The following is a 21,314-nucleotide window of genomic DNA, read 5'->3' on the forward strand; positions in this document are numbered from 1 at the left end:
TGTTATTTGGGATATTTTGCAGTCACCCTAATGCTAATGGATGTCTGCTGGGTATAACAGCCCTTTGTTTCTTATGATTAGTCAAACATTCTGCTTGTGCTGTGCTGATGAGGTCATAAGGCCGAAATATGCATATCCACAGCTAGTGAGGTTTGGCTTTATTGGCCTGAAATTGTCCATTAAAGTGACGAAACAAGTCATGGGCATTCAGAATCACCAGTTAGCTGAAACATCTGGTGTTTATTCATTCATAGGGTATTCATAGGTTAGTACTAGGCTAACTGCCCTTGCGAGCCATTTTAAGCCTAGCCAATAATCTCCTGTGCGATTCAAACCTTGTACCTTGTGTTTGTAAGGCAAACACCTTAACCATTAGGCCACCCTCCAAAGGGTCATTTGCATATATCCCATGTGCCCCTGATTGAAGAGGTTTGAGAGGTCACTCATTGGAAGTTCCAGCTTGGCTGGAGTTTTCATGTAGTTTTTACTGATTTATATAAACCAAAGAAAACTTGCCTGGGGCTTCTAAGAAGCCTTCTATTGGTCAGACATATTTTGCTAAGTGGGAGAGGTTCTCATTTTGGGCATAGCTGTAGCCTGGGCCACTGAAAGGATTCAGTTTTCAATTGCTCCTGACTTTCTTCACATAACTGAATGATCTGGGTTCATCTCATTCCACAGTCAAGATGTATGTTTTTCACATTTTTGATTTTCATGACCTACTGGAGAGAAGAACTGTTGCCTAGTACTGGTTAGTTTAGCAAAGGGGTCCTTCATCTTCAGTTCTGCTGCTCTTCCTTGGAACCTGAACTTCATGACTGACAATCTCGCCCATCCTCCATGCAAGCTAGCTGATTAAGCACTTCTGGCAAGTCTATCAAAAGATGTTTTTCTTGCTCACCTTTAAATGAAGGATCTCAGGACCTCAGGCTGTAATTTATAAGGAACCATGTCTGGCTTTTCTCAGTGGTCAGATGTCCCTTAGAGCTAGCCCACATTTCCTTCCAAAAATGGCATTGCATTTTACCCTAGGTCAGTCCCTTCATCTGTTTTCTTCCCAGAGACGAATACTGGAGAGAGAGAGAGAGTGCACATTGCACTCTTAATGTCATCTCAGGTTCATCCTAAAGAGAATGTGATTTCTCTGCTCATATGCGTTGAGGTATATAGATGTATGTACGAACATGGATCCTCGGACTCTCTCTTCCCAGCCCAAATGCAGGTCATGCATCTATCAGACTGATCATTGTTTGGTTACTGGTACCTTTGCTTCAGTCGTTTATCCAGATAAGTGCACTGTTGGAGAACCTTCCTTTTACTTAATTTTTTTTTTTTTTTTGTTGAAAGTTTTTACATGTCAGCTGGGAGGGTTAAGTGCAAGTGCGGTAGGCAGATTTTGTACAATGACTTGCATACCAAGTGTCTATTTTGTCTAGGCATGGAACACAATCACAGATCTTGTTCATTCTGAAAATTGTTCATTCCCAAATCCCTTGGGTCGTGGCTTTCCACTTTCTAGTGACCTGGCATCTTAAATGCTTGGCCCATTCCATGATGTCTGACTCTGCTTCCTCTGACATCCCTGTGCCACCATAGAAAAAACTAAAGAAGCCTCAAACGGATCCACAGTCCAACATTTGTGGCTTCAACTTACCTGCTGAGGACCCAGAACCTGAGCTATGTCAGGTTACCTCTCAGTTGCCCACTACTGTGACCCTGTTGGAGGCCGGTATGGCTCCTGAGGCCTTACAGACTGCTGATACATCCAATGGACTGTGCTAATGCCGTACCTGTGGGACAAAGATAGTAGCGCTATGTGAAACAAAAGTTAGCATTTCTGCTAACCTTGCTTATATGGCTGTTAACTACCAGTCTCAAATGGCAAAGTACTTGATCAATGTCCTGCATTCCTTAAACAAAGTTATACTGGACACTCCTACAAGACTCTAAGCATCAAATACAGAGCTTACTATCCCAGACCAGTCAAATAGCCAGACACAGCACGAAGTGCAGTTACAGTGCTGTAGATGCTTCTTCTAGGGCAGCTGCCACTGAATCTGTTATTCGCAGATATGCATGGCTTCGCAGTCAGCCTATCCATAAGGAGTTCAAATCAAAAATTTTAGACTGTCCCTTGGACAAAGCTGTCTTCAGGCAAAAACTCTCCAAGACCAAGGTAATACTGCAGGTAGATTCTACTGCCCTCAATTCCTAGATACCAAAGGAACTATCCATGTAAATCTATCTCCTTCTTTAGAAGGAATCCTGGAACACCAAGAAAAAAAAGAAAGCCCCCCTAAGAAAAGGTAATCTGAAAACCCGTAGGGAACTGCCGGCAGGGAAGCTTTCATTTGGAAGCAAAAATCTGTGACTACCTCTGCAGTACCCATGCACTCAGACCCATTTCTAAAAGACTTTTGATTTTCCTGGCCAGCTGGGAAGCTGTTACCACAGAGAAGTGAGTCCTGTCCATCATCAAAGATAGTTATGCCATGTCTTGGGAAAATATTCCCTCTCTGAACTGCAGACCACAACCTCTCAAAACCAAATATCAATTCTGGCCCACAATATTCAACACCTCTTGAATCAGAGCATCATTGGGCAAGTCCCAAAGGACTTTATAGGTAAAGGATTTTATTCCAGGATTATCTTTCAAAATGCTCTCTCCTCACACTCTTCTGCCTTTCATCCACCCCAGGCTTTCTTAGCGTCACTGTATCTAAATGATGCCTACTTTTACGTAGCCTTTCATCCTTCTTACAGGAGGTTCCTCAGGTTTTACTCTGGCTCCTCGTATTTTCAGTTTACTGCTCTGACTTTTGATCTTGTACAACTCCAAGAATATTCACAAAGAGTCTACTCCAGTAGTGGCTTTCTTTTGCACTCAGGAATCCATATAATGTTCTCCGTGTTTCACTGTTGCAGTCATTACATTTGGGTAATCTGCTGGCAGGTTGCCCTCAGTCGGCCTGATTAACAAAGTCTCGAGTCCTGCGTCAGGTCGTCAGGGGTATAAAACATGCAGCCGACGCCATTACATCAGTCTTTCTTGCCGTGCCCGAAGCAGACGCAGTTAATAAGTGCCAGTCGGCCGACTCCTGAAATTTTCGTTTTCGAGTTTCAGAACCGAAGTCTTCAACTTAAAGTTGATGAAATTAGATGCTGCTATAAGTCCAAAGGTTCCCTCGTCAAAAGACTGAACAAATCAAAAAACATACACGAGTGAAACCACCACGAAAAAATACTGCTGTATAAAAGTCCAACTGATTTATTAAATAAAAAGAACAGATGCGCACTTTCGCGTACCAACCAGTACGCTTCTTTAGATCTTAACACCTAAATTTATAAAACCACTTTTATACAAAGGCTCATACTCAAAAATGATCAGTTAACCAATCAATTTAACAATTAAACAATTAAATAATCAGTGCAGTACAATAAAGTATACCAGCTTCCTGATAACTCTGCGAGCTCTACGAGTAGAAAGCACAAAAAGAATGAGACATAGCTAAAAATCCTATTCCTCCAAATAACTGTGCATTCCACAGAATGGTGGAATCAAGTAAAGTAAATACAAGGAAATGATGAAATAACAATACTTTAAAATCACCAAACACCCATCATTCCTAGCGTATATTTTTCAAAAATACATATATAATATATACGCATATAAAAAACAGATAAATATAGGACATGAGAAAAATAAAAAATAAAAATACCTTGTATACTATATTAATTCATGTGCAAAGTTTCATTAATTAATTACCATAAAATAATACCTATTATATTATGTAGATACAAATATAATTGTAAACATACCAAATGCATAAAAATAAAGATGAATGTGTGTATATGAAAATGTATGTGCATAAATAAATGAATAAATAAATAAATAAATAAATGAAGCAAATAAATAAATATATGACAAAATGCCCATACTCAATGAAACACTAATTATACTTATTAATAAAACAAATACTGATATTTTAATTATAAATAAATGTATTTATATAAAGTGTAAAAACCTTCATTTATTACTATGTGCTTCAATGCACGCTTAATATTTATGGACTGATAAAGACCAGATGATAAATGTGCTCTCAGTTTAAAAATCCACTGTAGCTCCAGAGTCTCCAAATAATTCATATTACTACCCCCTCTTCTCCTAGGAGTTACTAATTGTAACACTCTGAATCTAAAATCATGTCCCTCATTTAACATAATATGTCTGGCTAAAGCATTCTGTTGGTTAGACTTTTTGATTTCATAAAAATGATTATACATCCTATCCTTAAGCCTTCTCTTTGTTAAACCAACATAGAACGCTTCACATCGTACGCATGTAGCTAGATATATGAGGTTAGTACTGTTGCAAGAAGCAAAAAATCTATGTTCAAAAACATAATCAATATCCAGATGCATGAATACTTGTGTGTCAGTAATCAAGCCACACATATTGCACTTCTTGCAAGGATATGTGCCCATTCTCATTTTATTTGAGTATTGTTTTACTGAACTCTGTTCATGTTCAATACAAAGTAGCCGCTTCAGGTTTTTACTGTTTCTATAAGTAAAACGGGGTGTTGTACCTACAATATCTGCAATATGTGGATCTATTGTTAAAACATGCCAATTTTTTCTTATAATCCTTGTTATTTCTTTATTATCGTTAGTGAATCTAGTAATAAAAGTTAATCTCTTATCATTCATCTCCTTGGTAGCTGATGTAAGACTCTTAAAGCCAATGTACCCTTTTCTACCTATATTGGTGTTATTATTGTTGTTATTGTTATTTTTATTTAATATCAAATTCCTAATATCTTTCACCATGCCTCTATCATAGCCTCTCTCAACGAAGAGGCATTCCATTATATCAGCCTGTTTTTCTAATTCGTGGCTCACTTTACATAGCCTAATGAGTCTCATGAACTGGCTCCTAACTATGTTGGGGAATATATGGCGGGGATGCATGCTGCTAAACTGAAGCAGAGTGTTTTTCCAGCATGGTTTCCTGTATAAAGAGGTTAAAACCTTACCATGTCTATCTATGCTTATGTTGATATCTAGAAAACTAATCACTTCACTAGAACAATCCATTGTGAATCTCAGAAAACTGGTCGTGGACTCTAGATAACAGATGGACTCTAGATAACAGATGAAATCCTTTAATTCATCTACAGTTCCATTCCAAAAAATAAGGATATCGTCCACAAACTTTCTGTAAAGCAGGACTTTATCATAGTATTTACTATTAAAAAGGTGGTTCTTTTCCCAGTAGTAAACTACCAGGTTAGCATACGTATTTGCTCATGTTGTGCCCATAGCGACACCCCATTTCTGTAAATATAACTTGTCCCTAAACATGAAGACATTGTTAGCTAAAACTACGTCTAATAAGGCACATATAAGTATCTGTTGATCCTGCTTAAAGTTAACATTGTGATTCAATAAGTCCCTAATGGCTTCTATACCATATTCATTATTACATCTAGTGTAACTAAAAGACAAGTGTCTATTTTCCAATTAACAGAAAAATTTTCAAACATATCTATCAATTGGTAAGTATCCCTGAGTATGGTCGAAACCAATCTTAACCCATAGGACTTAATGTCTTCTCAATGTTTACAGATATCGTCTCCGTAGCCCATCCCTCTCCAGAGACTATGGGACGCATAGGTAGCGGAACCACCTTCTTATGTACTTTTGGAAGTCCTTTGATGTAAGGAATCACAGGTTGTTCCACATAAAAATAATCATACAGTTCTTGGCTTATTTGTCTACACATCAACAAGTCATAAATCCCCTCATGGATATGCTTAATAATTCTTGCTAGCGCTGTATTATCTATCTCGCTATATGTGGTAACTTCATTCAACATAGAATACATAGTTGCGTTGTAGTCAGCAGTGTTCAGTATAACAACCCCACCCCCCTTATCAGCTGGCTTAATCGTAAGCTCCATATTGTGAATTAAACTTGGTAGAGAACACCATTCCTCTCTAGAAGTATTAAAAAACATACATTTCTTTCTAGTATGTAAAAAATATTTATAAAAATCTTGTTCACAGAGTTTAATGAAACATTCTACCTGAGCTGGTAACGCTTAAAATCTGAAGGACAAACTAAAGTATTTTTCCTCCTAGTTTGTTTAACATTAAAAAACAATTTCAGGGACACTGAGCGTCCAAAAACTCTTAAATCAGTTAGCATCTCACTCAGGCTACTACCTTGTGAGGGGATATAAGTAAGTCCTTTGTTATGTAAAGAAAGATCAGATGTTGAAAAATCAAACCTTGAAAAATTAAACAGAAGTTCATTTAGTCTCTCACACGGCGTCTCTGGTCTTGATCTGCACCAGAAAACTTCCTTTTTCTTCGGCCTCTGCTGCTGGAACGATTTCTTGATATTGGCCTCTTTCTCACAGGAAGAGGCAAACAATGCTGTATTCCGCTGGTGGAAAACTTGGGTGTGGCTCCCAACATGTTACCCATGTGCCCCTCTCTGTAAGCCTGTTGATTCGGTGGATGAGTGTCCACATGGACTGGATTACCTGGTATCTGATTACCATCCGGCGGTGTGGTAAAAGTTTCACTGACACTGCTCTCATGTTCTAAAGGAGCTGTGTGCAAAGGAGCGAAATCATCAGCCATAGGAGGTTCACCATTATTGAGGTTTGGTGCTGCTAATGCTGTATCACCTCTCACTTGTTGAACAGTATTGGATCTAGGCCAAACAAACACTTGCCTGAGGGAAAAGTCCCTGAAATCACGCTGCAGCTTACGATATTTTATGAGTTGTAGCTTGTCACTATATGCCCTGACTTGTAAATATATATTATCTAATCTCTTTGTATAATTCTCATTTTTGAAGCGGTTATGCAGATCCCTATTCAGAGCCTCTACCTTGGACGTTAAATCCGCTTCAGGGGGAGAAAAATAATCAATTAACAATCTCATGTAATTGTTGCTGAGCTCTATGTTCAGTTCCTGCCATCTCTTGAGAAGCTCAGGGTGGCTATCGCCGTGTGAGGGCATACAAACAGCCCTCATACCAGGAGGAATTACATGAAAATGCAAAGATGCCTCCATATGTCTTCTCTGCCATACATATCTTTGCAGTTTGTATAAGTCATTCTCTAATTCTCTACTCAATACTTGAAACTCAGTAGAATTGTCTACATTACCTCCTGAAGGAGATACTATGGGTAATTGTAAGTCCAACGAAAGTAAAGGATTAATACGTTGATTCATGATGTTATTCCATCTCAAATTAACATCTTACTTCAGGATTATAGTCCAATTCAACAAGGTGTCACATCCATCGTGTGAATACAACAGCACCAACACAAAGCAGAAAGACAAACTTGATGAAATTAGATGCTGCTATAAGTCCAAAGGTTTCCTCGTCAAAAGACTGAACAAATCAAAAAACATACACGAGTGAAACCACCACGAAAAAATACTGCTGTATAAAAGTCCAACTGATTTATTAAATAAAAAGAACAGATGCGCACTTTCGCGTACCAACCAGTACGCTTCGTCAGATCTTAACACCTAAATTTATAAAACCACTTTTATACAAAGGCTCATACTCAAAAATGATCAATTAACCAATCAATTTAACAATTAAACAATTAAACAATTAAATAATCAGTGCAGTACAATAAAGTATACCAGCTTCCTGATAACTCTGCGAGCTCTACGAGTAGAAAGCACAAAAAGAATGAGACATAGCTAAAAATCCTATTCCTCCAAATAACTGTGCATTCCACAGAATGGTGGAATCAAGTAAAGTAAATACAAGGAAATGATGAAATAACAATACTTTAAAATCACCAAACACCCATCATTCCTAGCGTATATTTTTCAAAAATACATATATAATATATACGCATATAAAAAATAGATAAATATAGGACATGAGAAAAATAAAAAATAAAAATACCTTATATACTATATTAATTCATGTGCAAAGTTTCATTAATTAATTACCATAAAATAATACCTATTATATTATGTAGATACAAATATAATTGTAAACATACCAAATGCATAAAAATAAAGATGAATGTGTGTATATGAAAATGTATGTGCATAAATAAATGAATAAATAAATAAATAAATAAATGAAGCAAATAAATAAATATATGACAAAATGCCCATACTCAATGAAACACTACATTATACTTATTAATAAAGCAAATACTGATATTTTAATTATAAATAAATGTATTTATATAAAGTGTAAAAACCTTCATTTATTACTACGTGCTTCAAGTACGCGCTTAATATTTATGGACTGATTAAGACCAGATGATAAATGTGCTCTCAGTTTAAAAATCCACTGTAGCTCCAGAGTCTCCAAATAATTCATATTACTACCCCCTCTTCTCCTAGGAGTTACTAATTGTAACACTCTGAATCTAAAATCATGTCCCTCATTTAACATAATATGTCTGGCTAAAGCATTCTGTTGGTTAGACTTTTTGATTTCATAAGAATGATTATACATCCTATCCTTAAGCCTTCTCTTTGTTAAACTAACATAGACCGCTTCACATTGTACGCATGTAGCTAGATATATGAGGTTAGTACTGTTGCAAGAAGCAAAAAATCTATGTTGAAAAACATAATCAGTATCCAGATGCATGAATACTTGTGTGTCAGTAATCAAGCCACACATATTGCACTTCTTGCAAGGATATGTGCCCATTCTCATTTTATTTGAGTATTGTTTTACTGAACTCTGTTCATGTTCAATACAAAGTAGCCGCTTCAGGTTTTTACTGTTTCTATAAGTAAAACGGGGTGTTGTACCTACAATATCTGCAATATGTGCATCTATTGTTAAAACATGCCAATTTTTTCTTATAATCCTTGTTATTTCTTTATTATCATTAGTGAATCTAGTAATAAAAGTTAATCTCTTATCATTCATCTCCTTGGTAGCTGATGTAAGACTCTTAAAGCCAATGTACCCTTTTCTACCTATATTGGTGTTATTATTGTTGTTATTATTTTTATTTAATATCAAATTCCTAATATCTTTCACCATGCCTCTATCATAGCCTCTCTCAACGAAGAGGCATTCCATTATATCAGCCTGTTTTTCTAATTCGTGGCTCACTTTACATAGCCTAATGAGTCTCATGAACTGGCTCCTAACTATGTTGGGGAATATATGGCGGGGATGCATGCTGCTAAACTGAAGCAGAGTGTTTTTCCAGCATGGTTTCCTGTATAAAGAGGTTAAAACCTTACCATGTCTATCTATGCTTATGTTGATATCTAGAAAACTAATCACTTCACTAGAACAATCCATTGTGAATCTCAGAAAACTGGTCGTGGACTCTAGATAACAGATGAAATCCTTTAATTCATCTACAGTTCCATTCCAAAAAATAAGGATATCGTCCACAAACCTTCTGTAAAGCAGGACTTTATCATAGTATTTACTATTAAAAAGGTGGTTCTTTTCCCAGTAGTAAACTACCAGGTTAGCATACGTATTTGCTCATGGGGTGCCCATAGCGACACCCCATTTCTGTAAATATAACTTGTCCCTAAACATGAAGACATTGTTAGCTAAAACTACGTCTAATAAGGCACATATAAGTATCTGTTGATCCTGCTTAAAGTTAACATTGTGATTCAATAAGTCCCTAATGGCTTCTATACCATATTCATTAGGGATCGATGTAAATAGATTTTTTACATCTAGTGTAACTAAAAGACAAGTGTCTATTTTCCAATTAACAGAAAAATTTTCAAACATATCTATCAATTGGTAAGTATCCCTGAGTATGGTCGAAACCAATCTTAACCATAGGACTTAATGTCTTCTCAATGTATACAGATATCGTCTCCGTAGCCCATCCCTCTCCAGAGACTATGGGACGCATAGGTAGCGGAACCACCTTCTTATGTACTTTTGGAAGTCCTTTGATGTAAGGAATCACAGGTTGTTCCACATAAAAATAATCATACAGTTCTTGGCTTATTTGTCTACACATCAACAAGTCATAAATCCCCTCATGGATATGCTTAATAATTCTTGCTAGCGCTGTATTATCTATCTCGCTATATGTGGTAACTTCATTCAACATAGAATACATAGTTGCGTTGTAGTCAGCAGTGTTCAGTATAACAACCCCACCCCCCTTATCAGCTGGCTTAATCGTAAGCTCCATATTGTGAATTAAACTTTGTAGAGAACACCATTCCTCTCTAGAAGTATTAAAAAACATACATTTCTTTCTAGTATGTAAAAAATATTTATAAAAATCTTGTTCACAGAGTTTAATGAAACATTCTACCTGAGCTGGTAACGCTGGCGTAAAAGTACTTTTACGCTTAAAATCTGAAGGACAAACTAAAGTATTTTTCCTCATAGTTTGTTTAACATTAAAAAACAATTTCAGGGACACTGAGCGTCCAAAAACTCTAAAATCAGTTAGCATCTCACTCAGGCTACTACCTTGTGAGGAGATATAAGTAAGTCCTTTGTTATGTAAAGAAAGATCAGATGTTGAAAAATCAAACCTTGAAAAATTAAACAGAAGTTCATTTAGTCTCTCACACGGCGTCTCTGGTCTTGATCTGCACCAGAAAACTTCCTTTTTCTTCGGCCTCTGCTGCTGGAACGATTTCTTGATATTGGCCTCTTTCTCACAGGAAGAGGCAAACAATGCTGTATTCCGCTGGTGGAAAACTTGGGTGTGGCTCCCAACATGTTACCCATGTGCCCCTCTCTGTAAGCCTGTTGATTCGGTGGAGGAGTGTCCATATGGACTGGATTACCTGGTATCTGATTACCATCCGGTGGTGTGGTAATAGTTTCACTGACACTGCTCTCATGTTCTAAAGGAGCTGTGTGCAAAGGAGCGAAATCATCAGCCATAGGAGGTTCACCATTATTGAGGTTTGGTGCTGCTAATGCTGTATCGCCTCTCACTTGTTGAACAGTATTGGATCTAGGCCAAACAAACACTTGCCCAAGGGAAAAGTCCCTGAAATCACGCTGCAGCTTACGATATTTTATGAGTTGTAGCTTGTCACTATATGCCCTGACTTGTAAATATATATTATCTAATCTCTTTGTATAATTCTCATTTTTGAAGCGGTTATGCAGATCCCTATTCAGAGCCTCTACCTTGGACGTTAAATCCGCTTCAGGGGGAGAAAAATAATCAATTAACAATCTCATGTAATTGTTGCTGAGCTCTATGTTCAGTTCTTGCCATCTCTTGAGAAGCTCAGGGTGGCTATCGCCGTGTGAGGGCATACAAACAGCCCTCATACCACGAGGAATTACATGAAAATGCAAAGATGCCTCCATATGTCTTCTCTGCCATACATATCTTTGCAGTTTGTATAAGTCATTCTCTAATTCTCTACTCAATACTTGAAACTCAGTAGAATTGTCTACATTACCTCCTGAAGGAGATACTATGGGTAATTGTAAGTCCAACGAAAGTAAAGGATTAATACGTTGATTCATGATGTTATTCCATCTCAAATTAACATCTTACTTCAGGATTATAGTCCAATTCAACAAGGTGTCACATCCATTGTGTGAATACAACAGCACCAACACAAAGCAGAAAGACAAACTTGATGAAATTAGATGCTGCTATAAGTCCAAAGGTTCCCTCGTCAAAAGACTGAACAAATCAAAAAACATATACGAGTGAAACCACCACGAAAAAATACTGCTGTATAAAAGTCCAACTGATTTATTAAATAAAAAGAACAGATGCGCACTTTCGCGTACCAACCAGTACGCTTCTTCAGATCTTAACACCTAAATTTATAAAACCACTTTTATACAAAGGCTCATACTCAAAAATGATCAATTAACCAATCAATTTAACAATTTAACAATTAAACAATTAAATAATCAGTGCAGTACAATAAAGTATACCAGCTTCCTGATAGCTCTGTGAGCTCTACGAGTAGAAAGCACAAAAAGAATGAGACATAGCTAAAAATCCTATTCCTCCAAATAACTGTGCATTCCACAGAATGGTGGAATCAAGTAAAGTAAATACAAGGAAATGATGAAATAACAATACTTTAAAATCACCAAACACCCATCATTCCTAGCGTATATTTTTCAAAAATACATATATAATATATACGCATATAAAAAACAGATAAATATTGGACATGAGAAAAATAAAAAATACTTTATATGCTATATATACTGTGCAGGCACCGGCTTCTGAGGGTGTATTCAGGCCTCTACAGACTTGCATATTAAACCGTCTCCACCTTCAATACTAAGGCCTAAATCTTGATCTGTGTCTGAAACACCGATGCCCAGGCCACATGTTCAAGCCCCTATGCCTAAAAAAACAAATGATCAAAATGGCTGAAGATCTAATTACTCTAATCAGGGGTAGTCACCCCCCCCCCCTTCAAAGTGGCCTAGGGCTGAGCTATGAATCTTCTGATCAGGACTCTGTTTCTTCTGACTCTAATAATAACCTGGATTTGTCCATTCCTACTTATGAGGATTCTGATGCAGAGGATTCCATTCCCTCTGCTTCCTCCCCTGAGGACTTTTCTTTTGGGGAAACTTTACATACCTTAAGGGAGCATTTCCACTGGGAAAGTCGGGAATTTTTTGATTCAAAAAAGAGGCTTAGGGGTTTCCTTCTTCTTCCTCAGGATAGGTCTTTGGCTGTACCTCCTGTACTAGGCATTGTTGATGATGTGTTTTCGGAATCCAGTATGGCCCCTGATTCCCTGCCTCCGGCATCTAGTAAACCTGACCGATACTACAGGGTTCCTGATTCCCACAAGTTCCTTTTCAAAAATCCAGAAACCGTTTCTCAGAGGCCCAAGGGCATTAAGGCTTCTACTGCTAAAAAGCCTACCCCTTATGATAGAGACTCCAGGGTGCTGGATAGATGGGGAAAAAGGTTTATACTTCTGCAACCTTGGTAATCAGGGCTTTAAACTGCCAATTTCATATGTTAAAATATCAACAGTATATTATTGGACTGCTTAAACAGAAAATTATGATTTCTGACTGTGTGGAAAATAAAGATTTACAGGATTTATTGCATTCTGCTGAACAAGTTGGAAAACATACTTTGCAGTGTGGTTTTGATACTTTAGAGGCCTCTTGCAGGACTGCTGTTACTGGATCGATGCTTGGAAGGCATGCTTGGCTTAAGGAGCAATCTCTGCCTGATCATGTTAAAGCGAAATTGTTGGATGCTCCTTTAAATCAGGACCGCCTGTTTGGCAATAAGGCTGAAGAAGTTCTAAAAAAGATGGAAGATAAAGCTAAATCTATGCAAACTGTAAAAGTTCCTTACAAGTGCAACCTCCAAGATTTAGTAGGCACTGGCCTACTAAGAATTGGTCCTTTCCAGCTCCTTCCAGATCCTCTCAAGCCAAACCCAGTCACACCAAAAGCACCAGGTTTCAGTCTTAGGGAACTGTCAGAACTAAGCAATGGGGGGCCTCCACTTCCAAGTCTGGAAATAACAAGACATCCCCTATGGTAAGTAGTCTCAGTGACTTTCCTTTAAAATTACCAAGCACTTACCTTTTAGCCGCCCCTTTGGGGGGAAAGATTGCTCTTCATGCAAAAAACTGGGAACTCATAACCCAGGACAAATGGGTTTTAAATATAGTGTCCCAGGGATACAGATTTCATTTCCACACGTTGCCAACACCAAACGGGTGGCCAGACCTGCTCCCAAATTAGTGGGCAGAGGCTCAAAAACAAGCACTTTCCCTCTTAAACATGGGGGCTATTCAACTGGTACCAGAAGAGGAAAAGGGACAAGAATTTTTTTCCAGGCTTTTCCTGGTACCCAGAAAAGACAAATCATGGCGTCTAATTCTGGACCCAACACCTTTCTGAACATTCCAAAATTCAAGATGCTGACTCTTCACCAGTTACTTCCTATGCTAGGCAAAGATGCCTTGTTGGCAACTCTAGATTTAAAAGAAGCATACCTGCACATCCCAGTCAGGGAATCTTGCAGAAGATACCTATGCTTCAAAGCAGGCTACTTGCATTATCAGTTCTCTGCACTGCCCTTTGGCTTGTCTACTGCACCCAGGGTATTCACAAAGTGCCTGGCTCCAGTAATTGCATTTTGCAGGCAAAGAAATATTCAAATATATCCATACCTGGACGATTGTCTAATTCAGACAGAAAACCAGGCCATACTTCTAAATCATCTGGCGTTTGTAAAAGAGGTTCTAACCTGTCTGTGGTACACAATAAACGAAAAGAAATCACAACTGGTACCCTCTCAACAGATTACATTTCTGGGTGCAAGCTTGAATACAACTGCCAAGTTGGCTTTCCTCACGCCAGAGAAGCAAATTCTTTTGGTAACTTACTTCAAACAAGTAGCCACAAAAACCCTGCTATCTGCAAGACAAATACTGCAAGCCTTGGGGTTCATGGCCTCCTGCATTCTTCTAATTCCATATGCAAGACTGCATATGAGGAAGCTACAGTGTTACTTAAAAAGTCTATGGAGTCAACATTGTCACAGCCTGGAAACAATGATTCCTATCATACCTTGCATACGCCTAGAGTTCCTATGGTGGGCAGAGGCCTGCCACCAAAATGAGGGACTGCCATTTACACTACCCCCTGCTGCCCAAACCCTAACTACAGATGTATCAGACTATGCATGGGGGGGCTCACCTGGCAGGGAAGTGCATTCAGGGCAAATGGAACCCAAATTAAATGCACCTACATATCAATCAAAAAGAAATGTTAGCTGTACAGAATGCTCTGACAGCCTTCAAGGACTACATTCTTCTAGGACAACTAATGGTAAAGATGGACAACACAATGGTTATGTGGCACATAAGCAGGGGGGTACACATTCCTACCCCCTCTGCAGACTAGCCATGGCATTGTGGAACATGGCCTTGAGCTACCAAGTGCACCTACAAGCTCAGTTCCTGCCAGGAAAATTGAATACACTGACAGACGGACTAAGCAGAAATCTCATGGACCCACACGAGTGGAAACTGGAACCACGGATTTTCAACGTGTTCACAAGCAAATGGGGGAGCCCAGACATAGATCTATTTACCTCTCCCCAGAACTACCAGTTGGACAAAATTTGCACAAGGACTCCCCACAAAAAAGCCTGGAAAGTAGATGCTCCGTCCTTCAGCTGGAAAAAAAATATCAGTCTACGCCTTTCCCCCTCTGCCTCTGCTCTCCAAAGTTCTGCTAAAAGTCAAACAGGACAAAGCAAGAATGATTTTGATTGCTCCAGACTGGCCACGCCAACACTGGTACCCACTCCTGCGCAGTGTGTCACAAATATCTCCATGGCACCTGCCTCAGACGCCTTCCTTGCTGTCTCAGCAGGAGAACCAAATTCTGCACCCTCAGCTTCCAACATTGAACCTTGCAGCTTGGCTAATCACTTAAATTCACCCTTAGCAACCCGCAGCAAACCTGTGATGGATGTCATCTTGGAGTCGAGAAGACCTAGTACTAGAAAATCTTATGCTGACAAATGGAAAAGATTCTGTGCCTGGAACCAATCTTTAGGGATGAGCACAGCAGCACCCAATTTGCCTCAGATTTTGCAATACTTAACTGAGATGCTTCACGAGGGCCTGTCGTTTTCCTCTGTTAAAAGCCACGCTTCAGCTATTTCAGCAGTATCTCAGAGGGGCAAAGACCTTGAGACCACCCAGGACTCCTGCCCCTTCTTAGGACCTTAACTTTGTTTTGGAGAAGCTCACTCTACCTCCTTTTGAGCCAGCTGCTTCTGCAGACTTAAAATTTCTTTCTTGGAAAACAGCCTTCCTTTTAGCAATCACTTCAACTAGAAGGATATCTGAATTACAGGCCCTTATGGCAGTGGAGCCTTTCATCATCTTTCATGCGGACAGGGTATCTCTGAGGACCAATCCATCCTTCATGTCCAAGGTGGTTTCCAGTGTGGCTCTTAATCAGTCCATTCATTTGCCAACCTTCTTTCCCAATCCTCAGAACAAAGGGGAACAGATTCTGCATTCCTTGGACGTGCACAGGCAACTTAGATTCTACTTGGACAGAATTAAATTTCGAAGAAAGTCTGAACAATTGCTAGTAGCATTTGCTGCTGGGGCAGAGGGGAAGGCTATTTCAAAAAAAAACATTTGTAAATGGATAAGCCATTGCATTCATTTTGATATAAGCACCATGGAAAACCTATCCCCCAGGGGATCAGATTTCACTCCACCAGGGCTGCATCTATTTCTGCAACGTTTCTCAGAGGTGTTCCTACCAGTGATATTCTAGAAGCTGCTACCTGGAGTTCTGTACATACTTTCACCAAGCATTATCATTTACCAATTTTCTCCAAATCCAGAGATGGCTTTGCCACTGCCGTCTTGCAGGGCCTTATAGCTGGTCCTAATGCTGTATAAATTCCTCCACCCAATCATAGCTTTGGGAATCTACCCAAATGTATTGACTGCAACAGTGAAACACGAAGAACATAGTACAGTTGTGTACACTTACCATAAATGTAGATGTTCGAGTGTATTCACTGTTGCAGTCCTGGTTTCCCTCCCTCCAGCCCCCTGTTTTTTTCTCTGACTATACCTCTACTTTCTTTTACTGTACTTAAAAGCCTTTTTGGTGTATTTGCTTTTGGTTGGAGGTATATTTTTGTGTTTTTTAATTTCATTTGCTCCCCATTTGGGGGGCACCTGACATCTGGGGCAAGAAAAACTGATGTAATGGCGTCGGCTGCATGTTTTAAACCCCGACGACCTGACGTCATGAAAGAAAGGACAGCATCCGACGCAGGATCCAAGACTTTGCTAATCAGGCCAACTGAGGGCAACCTGCCAGCAGATTGCCCAAATGTAATGACTGCAACAGTGAATACACTCTAACATCTACATTTATGGTAAGTGTACACTACTGTACTTTTCTCTTACATGGACAACCTACTGATCTAGGCTTTCTTAACTGACATTCTTCTTCAGCATCTACACTTCACCCTCCAACTTTTGACAGGTCTGGGTTTCACTATAAAGTACAAAAAATCCCACATGGTCTTTACACATGATCTGGTTTTCCTGGACTGCAGATTGTATGCAAAAAAAAAAAAAAATGCATGCCATACTGCTCCAGAAGAAAGTTAACCATCTGTTCACTTTTTTCCAAATCTCTCCTCTGTAACCCATTGCTCCGCAAGGGGGGTGTTAAGGGCTTTGATTCATGACCGCTACCATTCCTATGCTCTTCCTGGCCTGACTTCACATGAGAAAAATTCAGTGGTACATGAAAACTGTGTGGTCCCAACACTGTCATCCCTTGGACACCATTTTTCCCATTCTCCCTTACTTCAGAAAGTAGCTGCTTTGGCAGAAGGGACAGGTCATCCTCATCCCAAGATTGCCATTCACACCACCTTCTCTTCACTAGGTTCACATCAACACCTCAGATGAGGAGTGGGGGGGCATGGACAGGATCACACTTGAGTGCAGGTGAATGGCAACATGAAGGAAATAAGTGCTGTTCTACAAGTTGTTCAGATTTTCGCCAACCTCTGGAAACCCAGACCACACCACAGTCATGTGGTACATAAACAAGGAGGCACCAGGTCTTACCAACTGTAGCCCAGGAGGCATGAATTTGGCAGCATAAATGGACATCATGCTCTCAGCCACATACATCCCTTCTCAGGATAATGTGCTAGCAAACCTCCTAAGCCACTCCCTGGAAGGACTCCCATGAATGGACATTGGCCAGAAAGGTTTTGCAGATGATCGCCGTTCAGTGCGGTATTCTTCAGATAGGCCTCTTTGCATTACCAACCCACCAATCAACCAACCATCAGGTGCTCCAGTTCTGCACCAGGGATCCTTGTCGTACAGCCTGGAGAACAGATGCCATTTCCTTCCAGTGGACAGGGAAGTTCCTCAAGGCTTTTCCTCCTCTGCTTCATCTTCCAAAAAGTTTTCTTAAAGCACATAAAGAAGCACCCAAACTTCTACTGGCACCATTTTGGCTGAGGCAGCATTGGTTTATCTTGCTAACTCATGACCGAGGGAAATTACAGGAGAATACCTCTTCAGTTGGACCTGATAATGCAGCAAAAATAATTGCTTCTCCACCCAGATTTTCCATGTTTCAACTCGACCCTGTAAATGATAGGATTTTTATTCTTCAAAGGCACCTCTTAGCTGAAGAGGTTCAAGTTCTACAAGAGACCAGGAGATTCAGTACTAGAAAATCTTACATAGCTAAATGGAAAAGGTTTTCCTATTGGTGCTGCAAACATAGTCAGGACCCACTCTTATCCCAAGTTCCTGCTGTATTTGCAATGTCTCTGTAAACTTCTTTGTTCAGGTTTGGCCTACTTTTATATAAAATCTCACCTGTTAGCTATCACTGCCTGCCTCCCTCTTAGCCCTCCACATGTGGCTAGGACGGAGGACAAACTTTTCCTTTTGGGAGTCCTACATCTTAACCCATCAAGGAAAACCCCTTTCTCCTCCTTAGGATCTTAATTTCTTGTTAGAAAAGCTTTCACTGCCTCCTTTCGAGCCATCCTATTCTGCTTCTCTAAAAGTTTGCGCTTGGAAAACTAACTTTCTCTTGGCTCTTACCTCTGTTAGGAGAGTTTGAGTTACAATTTTTCATGGCCATTCCCCCTTCTCTTTCTTTTCACAAGGAAAGGACAACTCTCAGGACTAATCCATACTTCATGCCTAAGGTAGAGAATGGAATGTCCCTCAATCAGGCTATTCATCTACCTACTTTCTTCCCCAAGCCACGAAATGGGGGGGGGGGGGGGATCTTGCATTCTCTGATCATTCATAGGCAACTCAGATTTTATCTGGACAAAACAAAGTCCTTTAGAAAGGCTGACAGGCTGTTTCTTATCATTTGAGTCCTGAGCTGGACCAGCCAGTTTCCAAACAAACTACTGCAGTTTGGATTTCTAAGGCTATGTGTTTCTGCTACTTGCACTATGGTAAGACCTTGCCTTCTTGCCCTAAAGCACATTCCACTAGGCCAGTGGTTTCTTCTGGGGCTTTTCACAAAATAGTAGACTCCAGGTCTATCTTGAAGCCTGTAACGTTGTCCTCTGTACACACCTTTACTGAACACTACAAAATTGATACTTTTTCTAGGTCCAGGGCAGCCTTTGCCAAGTCTTTCCTGTTTAGACTGCTAGACAGCTGTTATACTCAGTAGCCAACCACCCTTCCTTCCTCCCTCTTCCAGCTCTGGGAGTCACCCATATGTCAGGAATACTGCAACAGTAATTTCAGTTAGAACTTGCCATAACAGTAGATATCCTACTGGTCACTGTTGCAGTATTCCATCCCCTCTTCTCTGTGTCACTTTGGCTGTTCTCTCCTTTTGCTTTAACCTGTCCTCTGTTACGTGAGAACTGGGTAGTCTTCTTACCTGTTCAAGCCTACAGCCCTTCTAGCTGAGCAATCTCCCTCTCTCAGTAGTATACACGCCACTGGCTTGGAAATGGTTTGAGGATCCATGCTGCTCTGTCCATGTTTACACCCCAACGCATACAAGCCGAGGTGTCAGATGTAAAACCTCGGGAAGGTAAAGATTTGGAACCCAGTTGGATGTCAGTGGTGATGACCCATATGTCAAGAATACCACAACAGTGATCAGTAGTACATCGTCTGTTATGGTACATTCTGACACAACTGTACTTTGCATCATGCTTTATATTAACTAGGTAACATTAAAAAGTCTTGAAAGACCATTCTGCTAAAGGTGCAACTCCTTACATTACTTGATTTACAGATGTCTCCATTGCTTATCTGTGCTGTGGCCAGTTGGTCATTGGTTCATGCATTCACTAGGCATTATTGGCTAGCTCCATTGGCATAGAGGGCTAAAGCCTTGTGACCTGGGCAACCCAAGTTCAGCTCCAGTACTCGTTGGAGCTGGCTTGGGGACAGAGGGGACTATTGAGGTTTAAGCCATCTTGCCTATTTTCTTGGGGGTAGGGATGCCCTTCCAGCACACTCTCAGTGGTAGACTTCCTGGTAGAGACCAGAGATCACATGGGGAACCTGTCTACAAGGGTTGGGGGAGCAGTCAGTCATGTCATGCATCATAATGGTCCATTCCATCCCAGCTCTTTGAACACTGACTTATGCATGGGGAATAGTGACTTAAAAGGATAACTAAAAACCAATGCCAACAAACAAAATTTAACCCAGACCACCTCTTCGATAATGGTGCCACTCAGTCTACTTGCTCCTCATCCCCCTGGAATGAATGAGCTGTAAGGCTGTAATATGGAGGAATGAATGGGTCAGTAGAGCAACAAGGGAGGGGTTCAGCCCAATGGTCAGAGGAAGGACCAGAGCAAAAAAAAAAAAAATCAAGTTTTATTGGTTGGATTGCGATTCCATGAATTAGACCGTCTTTTACTATCTCATCTTTACAGGATTAAGCCTCCTGAGCTTTTTAACCATTTTCTATCTTTGACATCTCATAACATTTAATTGCTGCTGGGGGAAGAGCTGTTCCCTCTGAGGAAAGATACAACAGACATGTACTTAACCTTTCAATTGATCTGTGAAGAGGCCTTCTGCAGCATGTGCTCATTATAGTCCCTCTTGGTTTGGTAAGCTTGTCCATCCTGCTACTACAGACAGGTTTTCCTGTAAGTAGAGTGTCTTCATTTCCGTGTAGTATGATATGATGTGTTTTTATTTCCTGTCTTGGAGAATAATGCTCCTTCTGTGGCTGGAGGTCAAACTGAGCAGCAGAAGGATGAATAAGCACTCTTCCTACTCTGGAACATGATGTGGTTGGTTATTCAATCATAGGAACAGGAAAGGCAAATATTGTAAGCTGCAACTAGCAGAAGAAATCTCAGCAGTTGTGCACCGTGGAAAGCCTTCTGACCGGAAAACTGGTGTGATGACTGCATACATATTGATTTCAGGACTTGCTGACCTGTCCTGTATACTGGATGGCTCATAATAGTTTGCATTCAGAGGTGTATAATTTCATGCAAAGGAAAGAGAGATGTCATCTCTCTGTGAATAGTCAAGATCTTGACCATAGTAAAGTTTTAATTCATGTTTATCTAACATTCAATTTGTTGTACACAGTAATTTATGATTGTTACTTTTGCTCCTCTGAGTGAGGGAAACAAGTAAAAAGCATGATGATTTAGTAATTTGAAGTCAAAATTATTTTAAATAGTTTGTGAGGGATTCTGCATCCAGTTTATCCCATAGATTTAAAATGGATATGCTGTGCAAATGTACTGATGAGCAAGATTTATTAAATCCAGTTTAGTTTTCAGATATCAAGGA

The 21,314-nt window shown here is 39.8% G+C and overlaps 1 protein-coding gene across 2 annotated transcripts in view; it reads left to right on the plus strand.

The window, feature by feature from the left end:
• The window catches only part of LOC122790015 (mitochondrial poly(A) polymerase), an 894,403-nt gene that overhangs the window by 555,139 nt on the left and 317,950 nt on the right, over positions 1-21,314 (plus strand). The gene's annotated exons all lie outside the window — the stretch shown is intronic.

The sequence above is a fragment of the Protopterus annectens genome, chromosome 15.part0, assembly GCF_019279795.1.
Source record: "Protopterus annectens isolate FY-2018-M chromosome 15.part0, PAN1.0, whole genome shotgun sequence".
NCBI lineage: Eukaryota > Metazoa > Chordata > Ceratodontiformes > Protopteridae > Protopterus > Protopterus annectens.